Source organism: Podarcis cretensis (genome assembly GCF_951804945.1).
Source record: "Podarcis cretensis genome assembly, chromosome: 9".
Lineage (NCBI taxonomy): Eukaryota > Metazoa > Chordata > Lepidosauria > Squamata > Lacertidae > Podarcis > Podarcis cretensis.
In genome coordinates, this window is record NC_137178.1 from 22,760,816 (window position 1) to 22,770,004 (window position 9,189).

General features: G+C 43.1%; 1 protein-coding gene across 1 annotated transcript in view; it reads right to left on the minus strand.

Moving 5' to 3' along the window:
- CENPE (centromere protein E) overlaps positions 1 to 9,189 on the minus strand; it is a 299,890-nt gene that overhangs the window by 133,626 nt on the left and 157,075 nt on the right. The gene's annotated exons all lie outside the window — the stretch shown is intronic.

Genomic DNA, 9,189 nt, shown 5'->3' on the forward strand with positions numbered 1-9,189 from the left:
AGATCTCCTGCCCCAAAAAAATTGGTTGTAGGCTTATGTTTGGGCTGGGGCTGGAGACAACAGCGGCTTGGGGAAATTCTGTGGCAGAATCAGAGTTTGGTGGCAAGCACGTATTGACTCGCAAGTTCAATCCCCAACATCTCCATTATGAAAAAAAGGATCAGGTAGTAGGGGGTGGAAAGATCTGCATCTGAAGCCTTGGAGAACAAGTGCCAGGTGAGATGAAAAAAATCAGACTTGGTGTATATATATAAGGTAGCTTCTTTACATTTCATTCATGTGAAGTCTTACTCTTTCGCTGAAATGTTTCTCACAAGCAGTAATGTGGAACCAGCAGGCAGCAATAGTTCTTTGCATGGTTTTGGAGCTCTTGAAAAACACATTATGAAGGTGTGGAAATTCTAGCAAACAATTCCCCCCCCCCTCCCCTATATCCAGCACTGCAGCACTGGTATTATAAGCATGTTTGATCCTTGCAACACATCCTGCTAGATCTGTAGGGACAGAGCCCATGTTGCATGAAATTGTACCAACAAAAATATCTACTTCCTTACGTTTAAATCCTGCTTTCCTTCTGTCACAGAATCCAAAGCAGCAGACTTGTGGTTCCCAGGCAGCCATCCAACCAAGAAGCACAGAGCAGAGCAGACCCAGATCCATTTTGCTTCAGCAAAGTGGTGGCCTCGTGTGCCTTCGGATCAGAGTTCTCAAATGGGAGTTCATCTTGGCAGTTAGAATTGCAGATATAAGAGTCTGCTTTGATGCAATCTTCTGTTAAGCTGGAAGTATTATTACTACCCACTCTTCACCACGAGGTCCCAGAACCAGTCACAACAACGCGGAAGACAACATGAAAATAGTTCAAAACAAATTACACTCTAGAGTAGGCCCTAAAAATGTATTCTCAAAAATGTCAAAGGTCAGGTGCACCCTCAGCAAACAACAAAAGCTGCATAATGAAGGTGCCAGACACAGCTCTGAGGGGTGGGAATACCACAATTTCGGGGTTGCCATAAAGAATACTCTCTCCCTGACCACAACCACCCTTTGAGCTTCTGACCCTCATGACCAAGAGGGCTCCCTCTGCTGATCTTAACACCTGTAAGGAAGGTGGTCTTTCAGGTATTTGGGACCAAAGTCATTTAGTGCTTTAAACACTAGTGTTTGTGTTTATGTTCATGTTGTGAACTGCCCTGAAACCTGCGGATGAAGGGCAATATACTACTAATAATTCTAATAAGAATAGTGTGGGTTTCTTGAATTGAGTCCAGAAATGAATTGGCAACCACTGCAGATGTTTCAAAACAGGGGTTATGTGAGTTTTAAATGGAAGCCCAGCCAATATGGGCCATTGCATTTTGGACCAATTGAAGTTTCTGAGTCATCTTCAAGGGTAGCCCCACAAAGAGCGCATTGCAATAATCCAATTGGAAAGCTACCACAGCGTGGAGTACAATGGCGAAGTCTTCAGTCCAAAATGAGTTGTAGTTGGAAAAACCAGACATAGCTATAAAAGGGAACTTCTAGCCTCAGAGGCCACCTGATCTGGAAGCTCCCCCCCCCCACCCAAAGCTACAAACCTGCTCCTTCCAGGAGAGTTCAATCCCATCCAGGACAAACAGCCTCCTCACCTCCAGGACTTGAGGACTTGGAAAAGATAACACCTCCATCTTTTCAGGATTCAACTTCAGTTTATTGGCTCACAGCCAGCCCATCGCCACATCTAAGTACCCACCTAACACCCCAATCGCCTCTCCCAATTCAAATGGTAGAGAGAGACAGAGCTGGGTGTCTTCCACATACAGTGGTGCCCTGCAAGACGAAAGCCTCGCAAGACGGAAAACTCGTAAGACAAGAGAGTTTTCCGTTTTGGAGATGCTTCTCAAAACAAATTTCCTATGGGCTTGCTTTGCAAGACGAAAATGTCTTGCGAGTTCCTGCGGGGTTTTTTTTCCTTTCCCCCCCTTTTTCTAAGCTGCTAAGCCGCTTATCTGCTTATCCGCTAAGCCGCTAATAGTGCTAATCCGCTAAGCTGTCAATGGGCTTGCTTCGCAAGACGAAAAAACTGCTAGACGAAGAGAATCGCGGAACGGATTCTTTTCGTCTTGTGAGGCACCACTGTATTAGTGACACTTCACTCCAAACACCTAGACAAAAGCCCTCAGTAGCTTCCCAATTGATTTGAAATAGTTTGGGAGACAAGTTCCAACTCTGCAAGACACCACAGGACAACTCCCATGGACCAACAGTAGCCTCTCATAGCTATTTTCTGGAAAATGCCCTGGAGAGCCACTGAAACACAACCCCCAACTCCCCGAGATGTTCCAGAAAGATACCATGATAAAGCAGAATGACCTTTGATGTTCATTTGCATGCTATGACCCAGAATCCATTTCTAAGTCACAGCTACTTCAGTGCTTAAAGGTAAAGGGACCCCTGATTATTAAGTCCAGTTGCGAACGACTCTGGGGTTGCGGCGCTCATCTCGCTTTACTGGCCGAGGGAGCCAGCGTTTGTCCGCAGACAGCATCCAGGTCATGTGGCCAGCATGACTAAGCCGCTTCTGGAGAACCAGAGCAGCGCACGGAAACACCAATTACCTTCCCGCCAGAACAGTACCTATTTATCTACTTGCACTTTGACGTGCTTTTGCACTGCTAGGTTGGCAGGAGCTGGGACTGAGCAACGGGAACTCACCCTGTCGCGGGGATTTGAACCGCCAACCTTCTGATCAGCAAGCCCTAGGCTCTGTGGTTTAGACCCGCGTCCCTCAGTGCTTACACTAAAGTACTGCCCCTTCCCTACTGCTCAGTCAGTAATAAATGAGAATGTCTTTGCTTCTTTCCCGTTTTAATGACCACAATCCAGGAGCAAACGGAATTAAAGAGCATGATATCCAGTTCACAGTCCCATCCTTGTGCTGTTCAATGCAAAACGAAACTAATGGAATGTAACTGGTTACTTAAAAAGGTTTGCCTTGTTTGATTTTGAAACCAAAGAATCTCACACAGGAAGTGGTTTGCTCAGTTTCCCAAAAGAGCATTTCACAACAATCAAAAGGTAGCCGAGGGAGAGAGTTAAGAGCTGCAAGCTGATGCAGTGGAAATTTCTCATCCAATTCAGTATCATGACAGGATTCTCTCCCTGTCAAGGTCTTTTCACACATTACACAACAGAGTTGGCTACCAAGTGTACATACAATCGGAAACCACATGCAACCCGTGTAATACCTATGTTGCCAAACTCCTGGCATCATATTCACATTTCATAGATTTTGGGTTGTACCCAAGGATGCGCTACTGAAAGTAATGAACCCAAGTTAGCTGCGTCTGTTAACTTCAATGGGTTTACTCTGAGTAGGGCTAGCATTGACTACAACCCTTTAAAGTTTTCACTTAAATATTTCATTTCTTTTAAAAAAAATGCAATGTGTAAAGGGGCCCCAAAGCATACATTTGAACCTAGGACTGCATAGCAGACTCTGGTTCTACAACAGAGGAGTCCTATTCAGGCCTTCCAAATATGACACACAAGAAGGGGAGGGTGTACACCAGCACACAAACTCCTCCCGTTGCCTCACACACACACCCCCGCATATTCGAGGGCAACTTTCTGCAATGGGGAAGCCTCCTCTGTTCATTCAAGCTGTCACACATTTTGGAATCCTGTAAAATCGGACAGGGAGCCTTCAAATGTACAAGTGGGTTCTCTTGTGGAAACAGATACCCTTGAAAATGTGGGGGCCGATGAGGATGGAGGGGGACTCAGCACATTCAAGCACATGCTCCTCTCCTCGTGTGTTTAAGCCACATTCTGAATACTGGGATATGGCTATAGTCAGCCAGTAAAACTTTGCTTTTCTGGCAGAGGAATTATGGGTGTTATCCAAAGCATCTGTTTTCACAACAATCTGCACAACCCTCTGGATCAAGATTTGGGGAGGCTGCAGGATGCACACAGGGAAAGGAGGAGTTTCGTGGCAAATCCTTGTGCTAGCAGAACAAATGATTTGAATATCACTCTAGATTTCTTTTATCTCTCTCTCTTCTCATACCCTGCCAGGAGCTCCTCCTCCTCCTCTGCACACTGAACCAGCTACAGATTACCTTGATCTCCTTGACTACAGTGGGAGAGAGTGACCAGGATGACTAAATAAGGCATCCCATGCCAGAACAGTTGAATAACATAATCCAGGTACTTTATGCAAGTGAGCTAAACATACCATAGGAAAAAGCTAGCAAAGGAACCACCCTAAGAATGAGTCACTCACAGTGACTGAAGGGAAAACTCCTTCCTGTCCCTAAATATGAATAAAGATCCATTCACAGGCTGCTTATTAAACTTTGGATAGGCCTCAGTCTGAACTCAATTTACTCACAAGCTTTTTATGGTGTACAGAAGAAAGGATAAGCCAAACTTTCAGAACTGCTTCAGTTGTTACAGAGATTATAACAGCGGGAGACTGGTGTATCCTTGCTCTTGTATTTCCATAGAACTTCCAAAACAGAAACCAAAGTCTACCTACAATGGGATGTGTGAGTTATACATTCCTCTAGAACTTACAAATTTCACCAGGCTTTCCCCACTTCAGATACAATGGCACCCAAAGCATTCATCATCCACTGAATCATCATTTCCATTGCTGTGTAATGTTCAAAACCACTCTTCTCAAGCGAAGGCAATAAAACTTTATAACTCTATGGCAGAACCAAATTTACCCAAGCTGAACTCCCCAACTATTTTGGGAGGAAATTCAAAACAGCTATGTTAATGGGGGGGGGGGCTGGTGGCACACTAAATAAAAATCAAATTCCATCTAAGCAATAAGCTGCTTAATTATAGCCAGCCACATGGGCAGGGTATAAATATATTGTTGTTGTTGTTGTTGTTGTTGTTGTCGTCGTCTTTTGGTGCAACTTCAAAAAGCTACAAAGATTGCTTGCAACTTTCATCTGAGATCTATAGAATCATTTCACTCAATTGCTCCTTTACTCACAGGCCACAATTTAACCCCAGCAAAGGAAATTTAATTCTTACTGATTTTAAAATAGTTGATATTACTGGGATTTAACTGGACTTAAGTTTGGCTGGATCTTGCCCCTAGTCATCTAAATAGCTTCCTTCTCTCCGATTTACAGAGTGAAATCATTTCTATGTCTCACTCTCCATTTTATGAAGCCAGAGGTTCAAGTCTTCTAAAGTAGCAGGTGGCGTGGTTTTTTTAAAGTCAAATGCAAATTACAGATACAAGCTATTTTCAGAGTAAGTCATTAGTGTTCACTCTGTATTCTACAAGCAAAAAACGAACAGAGCCAATAGTTCCTGCGCTGCTCATTTCACCAGTGCTTTTGTTCCCCGATAAAACACGTTGTCCTTAAACAGTGGTATTCCATAGCACCCACCAAACATTTCCTTTAACCATTTGCCATTTCCAAGCAATGTGAATAAAGACACAGAGGTGAGCTGGAAGTAGTTCACATACCAAATATTCAGTGCTTAAATTTGGATCAAAGGTTACCAGGTTTCTGCTGGAAAACCTGAACTGGATTTTAACGGCTAGCCTCAGTAACAGAGCATGTTAAATAGTAATAGAATGCCTCTGAAGATGTGCAAAAGTTCTTTATAATCCCACCCAGTGGATACCTGAGTTCACAACACTTTAGAATGAAGGACCAGGGCTCCCCAGCCATGCAGTGTCTCTTCAGAATTCAAATGCCATCTTGTAGGAGGAAGCAATAAACTAAAGTGTACAGATGATTCGTTTGTTTTTAAACTCACTTTCTAAACAGAATTTGTTTATGCCACTAATTCAAGATTGCAATGCAACTTCAGATTTGCATATGAAGGAGGTTCTTCCTTGCTATGGGATGTGTTCCCCAAGATCTCAGAAGGCCATTTCCCCTTAAATCAGTTCTGGCGTGCAATTTTCTTTCCAGTGGACATTTTAAACGTTGCAGGTTTTCAGGTCCATCTTTACTCCCCCCCCCCCCAACACACACAGAGGAAGTGCATGATCTGATTAAATTATGAAGATCAAAGACAGAAATTGGATTGTTTGAATAAAAAGGTGGGTTTGCATTTTGGCGTTTAATTCACACAGTAGTCACTTTATAATTCAAGTAGAAAATAGAAAATGCTGGCGTGTCAAATAATCCCTTCATTGTTCTCTCCTAAAAACAGTCAATGATATAGTAGTAGTAAAAGAAAAATCAGACAGACACTACCATAAATATTAGCGCTAATCCCTGATCAGTAGAAATCAAGACTATAGGGCACCACACTAGATATCACACACCCTTAATAATTATCAGTGCTCTAAGCAAACTCATGCCAATATGAAATGCTTAAAAGCCAGGCAGTAGTTAGCTTTTAAGGCTAAGATCAATCAAATTAATTAGTAGCTAGAGGATCGTGGCGTGCCTTTTCTTTTCTTTGCAGGTAAAAGGATATAAAAGGATAAAAGGATAGCTCACTCGTGTACGTTGCATGGTTTTGGTAATTTAGGCATATCTAGAAAAAGGCTGTTGGACTCTGCCAAGCTACTTCTAGGAGACAGAACAATCAATTCATAGGATGAACCAAGACCTATGGAAATATCTAAAAAACTATTTGGTCAATTTTAAATATGAGACTGCCATCGTAGGCAAGAGAAATTCCTGCTGCCAAGATGGTAACCCTAAGGTGTGATATGTAAGGGCACCCAAACTGATGTGACCTGCCTAAGTGCAAAGAGTCAGTATGTTGCAGTGAAGCCTTCTAAATTCATCCCCACCGTATCCCTATGATATTGCTCAGATGATCTTTGGAAAGCCAGTGATACTATGCAACTCCCCGTATACATGACCCTGTAATCACTGAGTAAAGAAGGCTGAGATTGCCACAAAGAGCTTCACAACCGCTGCTTACCTATTGCTTTTAGTATTTTTGTTCACTGATCAGAGGCCTCGTCTTACACATTCAGGTAATAGTAAAGATGCAACAGGCACAGAATACCATTTTTTATATACTGTCCCTATGTAAAGGCTTGCCTGCAAATAAGATTAGAACTTCGAGTTCTAAACCAGCTAGCTCCCTTCATGCCAACTTTCCATTTCTAGAGGTGGCTGAAAAAAATAATTATTAGGGGAGCAATAAAAAATGCTATGACCACCTGCAGTGTGAAGCAGTTGTCCATCCTACCTTAGTCTCTTTAATGCAGACCAGGAGAAAATAGTGCCTACATAACTTAAGCCCATAATACTAACAGAAATCTGAACCACCATTCCTTTTGCCATAGGAGCTGCAGCAGAACAGCTACTTGGTACTGCTAATGGAATGATCTTGGTATAGATTCTGTGTTCTGCTACAATTAAGGCAGTTGTCAAGAGCAAAACACGTGACAGAAGCAGTTGCTAAGTTGCCAAACATGCAAATCAGACTTGGAACATCAAAAGTTCATCTAGTTCAACCCTTTGCCAAAGCAAGGAATCTACTGCTGTGGTATATCTGCTAATCAACAGTCAGTCTGTGTTTCAAATTGACTGGTACTATTTCCACTTCAAGAATGTCATATTACGGTGTTAAACGCTGTATTTGCCTTGGAGTAAGTTCCAAGTAGCAATAGCGTTCTTGGAATGCAAGTTAAGAACTCCACATAGATAAATTCTCTGAAGACATTAGTTGGTTGGCAGAAAGACATGGCGATAGGAAGTATCAATTAGGCACATTAATGAGCAAATTTCCTCCTGAGTGGCAAGTGGCTGTTTCCCAGGGTGTGGCCACTGTCGCATGCTGACAGCCTGTAGAAGCCACAGGTGAGAGCAGAGTCCAGGGTGCGGACCAAAGGTGGACAAACTACCCCATAAGGAGCACAACGTGCCTCTGACCATAGGTACTACCCCACCCCATTGGGTCTCAAACCCTTGGTGAGTTAGAAACGTCCCCTACATGTGAAGACAGGGTCTGGCGATCAGCGGATGAGACCAATAGGGGGTCCAATGGTCAAGAGGGCGGCTTCTGCACATGCTGTGTAAGAAAATGTGGAGCAGATGGGGTTCATCAATTTGGGAAGGTAGCCTGTCTAGAAGGAAAACTCTGATCCTAAACCTCCAATGCCTTGCAGCTATACTCATTCGTGAAAGACTTCAGGAGTAAACTCCAGTGAACAATCCATTCCTTGCGGGACATCTTTAGGAGAAGAAAAGGCTAAGGTATAAACCCTATACAAATCTGGGAGTTGAGTCCCTAAGGCGGTTGGACGGCATCTTGTACGCCTCCTTCCGGCAACTCCTGCAGCCAAGCTGGTGCTGAACATATTGCTCTGAATTCCTTTTGACCACATCTGCAAGGATGAGAGGGGGTCCTGTCTTTGGGCAGCTGAGACATATACACTGCCCAGTGTTGCACCCCAGAGAGTTCACTACGCAGGTTGACTTCATCTCCAGTGGTGCACTCCATTCTCTCTTGAGACAGATGGGTGCCAACAACAGGGTGGCAGGAGTGCAGTCAACCACTTGAAAGTTGAACCAATAAATAGTTCTAAGTGCAATGTGATCATATGAAGCTGAAACAGAGTCAGGAAACATCTAATGTTCTTCAGTAAATTCAAGTCTGCATATTGCAGACATTTCTTAGCTTAGTTAGCTCAGTGCTATTTTGGAGAAAAACACCCGTGCTCAACTTGGTCCCATCTTTCTATTCTTGCCCTCGCCAACGTATGCATACCACAAGCTTCAAAAGGGAAAACCACACTTTCGAAATAGACATTAAAATGCATTGCCTTGCTATGTGAACTGTGTGTGCACGTGCATATACACGCTGCCTGTATCGTAAAAAAAGCTCTCAGCTTCAATTAATGCACATTTCAAGCTTTTGGAGATGCAAAAGGCAAAGAAATAGAATTTAAAAGGCTCTAGGTAGGAATTTCTGAACAATATGAATTCATCGAATCATAGAGTTATAGAGTTGGAAGGGATCACAAAGATAATCTAGTCCAACTCTCTACAACGCAGGAATCTTCCACTTAACATGGGGCTGAAACCCCATGACCCTGAGATGCAAGAGTATCATGCTCTACCAACTGAGGTATCCCTCAGGTGATGGGTGTTATATGACTATAGTTCTCCCAAGTTCCTCAATTCTAAGAACACTCAATTATGCAAACAGGTTTCTGTAAACTTCCCTAATCTAGCTACGTTCAAGATACAAGTT